Raw genomic sequence first — 2,653 nt, forward strand, 5'->3', positions numbered from 1 at the left:
TGCAAAATCGTCACTAGGAAGTGACTGTGTGGTCAAATACCACTTTCGCCAGTTTTGCAGATTTGCCCTTGTGAGGGTGAAGCTGTGTTTTTTGCAGTGACAGAATTTCTTGCAGTATTCTGTAATGGCGTCTGATTCTCTTTCACAGATTGTCACTGAAAAGCTTGACAAGAACAACTTCCAGGCATGGAAGTTTAGAATGACGAATTTCCTTATGGGAAAAGGATATTGGGAATTTGTTGCAGGAAATGAAGAAGAACCAGTTCTTCCTGATGTTCCCAATCAACAACAAATGCAGGCATTTAAAACATGGCATGAGAGAGCCAGGAAAGTTATGTATTGGCTGTCTATCAGTATTTCAGACTCTATGATTGTGCATATTCAGGATGCAAGTACGCCAAAGGAGGCATGGGATACTTTGTCAAAAATGTATAGCACAAATACGCAAGCCAGGAAAATGCAGCTCAAGCAAGAGTTGCATAATGTGCAAAGAGAAAGTATGAGCATCAACGACTACCACATGAAGGTGAAGAAGATTGCAGATGCACTTGCTTCCATTGGGTCGCCAGTGGAAGATGATGATTTAGTTTCCGTGACCTTGAATGGTCTAGGAAAGGATTATGCACAGTTTCGGACATCCATTTCAGTTCGTGAAAGATTTCCTGATTTTGAGGAGTTGATTGCTCTTCTAATTTCTGAGGAACAGAGAAATGGTGGTGCATCTTCTTCAGGAGGAACTTCAAAAGAAGCTGTCTTCTACTCAAATGCTGGAAGAGGTAGAGGCAGAGGTAGAGGAGGCCGATTTGGAGGCCGTGGCAGAAATCAGAATATGCAGCAAACTCAAGAAAACCAGTCCTATGGAGGAGGACGTGGTAACTCTAGAGGCAGGGGGAGCCAAAGAGGTCGTGGTGGATGGCAAAGAGGCCAAAATGCAAACAGTAATGTTGAATGCTACTACTGTGGTAAAATGGGTCATATGGCTAAAGACTGCTATAAAAAGCAGAATGACATCATGAATGGAAAACTGCAACAAGGGAATTATGCATCTTCTAGTAGACAGGGTGATGACAGAAATGAGCATTTGTTCATGGTGCAGCACATGAACAATTCTATGACAAGTGCAGAAGAAAGCAATGATGTATGGTATGTTGACTCAGGTGCATCAAACCACATGACAGGTCATGCAGAATGGATGGAGGATGCAAGGAAAATGGAAAAACCAGGATTTGTGGAGACTGGTGATGATACTGCACATCCTATTGTGCAGATTGGAAAAATTCCCTTGTCTATGCAGGGTGGGAAAAAGAAATACATGTCCGATGTATTTCATGTCCCGAATATCACCAAGAATCTGGTTTCAGTTGGTCAAATGGTTGAACAGGGCTTGCAGGTCAGATTTAATCCTCATGGATGCTTTGTTGAGGATATGAAAAATAAAGGTCGCTTGATAGCAAAAGGAAAGAAGAAGGGCAGAATGTTTACATTGGATGCAGACATGTCTGAATTGAGTGCAGCAATGTTTGCACATGGGACCGGTGTAGTTGCAGATATTGATATCTGGCATAAACGCATTGGTCATGTTAATGTACAGCGACTTAAATCAATGCAGGCCCAAAATATTGTTGCAGGATTGCCCAAATTCAAGGTTGCAGAAATGCATAAGGTATGTGAAGCCTGTCAGTTTGGAAAACAGGCAAGGAAACCATTTCCTAGACATGTTCAAGAGAGTGAGAAGCCATTGGAATTAATCCACTCTGATGTGTGGACTACTAAAGCTGCATCTCTTGGAGGCTGTCATTATTTTGTCACTTTTATTGATGACTATAGCATAAAAGTTTGGGTGTATTTTATGAAAAAGAAAAGTGAAGTTTTTGGGCATTTCAAAACCCTTAAAGCTATGGCTGAAAAAGAAACAGGTCTGCAAATAAAATGCCTGAGGTCAGATGGAGGGGGAGAGTACCTCTCAAATGAGTTTGCAAAGTTCTTGCAGGAGCATGGCATAAAGCAGCAATATTCATGCAGTTATACCCCACAACAAAATGGAATTGCAGAAAGGAAAAACAGGCATATTGGAGAGGTATCTCGTGCCATGCTCAATGAAAAAGACTTGCCAGATTTTTATTGGGCTGAAGCAGTTGCTACAGCAGTCTACATAATGAACAGGACTCCCACTGCAGCAATACATGGAATGACTCCAGAAGAGAGGTATACTGGTAGGAAACCAGATATTTCTCATTTGAAAATTTTTGGTTGCATTGCCTATGTACATGTGCCAGATGAGCTGAGATCCAAGTTGGATCCAAAAGCTGAGAAGTGCATCTTTATTGGTTACTCTCTGCAGCAAAAAGGGTATAGATGCTATAACCCTTCTACTCGTAAGTTTACAGTGAGCAGAGATGTTGTTTTTGATGAGATGAGTAGCTGGTATAAACCAGTAAATGTGATTGATGATGAAGATGCACAAAATGGTAATGCTACACAGAATTCACAGCAGCAGTCACAAAATATTAGTGGACCTGGAGCGTCCTCTAACAGTGGTTCACATTCTTCGCCATGGACAGGCAGATTGAGATCAGGAGAATCTTCTCAAAGCAATGCAGATAGTGGTATGCAGGTATCACGAAAAGGAAAAGAGAAGGTTGATCAGCCCATG

This window comes from Lygodium microphyllum, chromosome 21, assembly GCF_053477565.2.
Source record: "Lygodium microphyllum isolate KBCC chromosome 21, Lygodium_microphyllum_v1.1.10, whole genome shotgun sequence".
Taxonomy (NCBI): domain Eukaryota; kingdom Viridiplantae; phylum Streptophyta; class Polypodiopsida; order Schizaeales; family Lygodiaceae; genus Lygodium; species Lygodium microphyllum.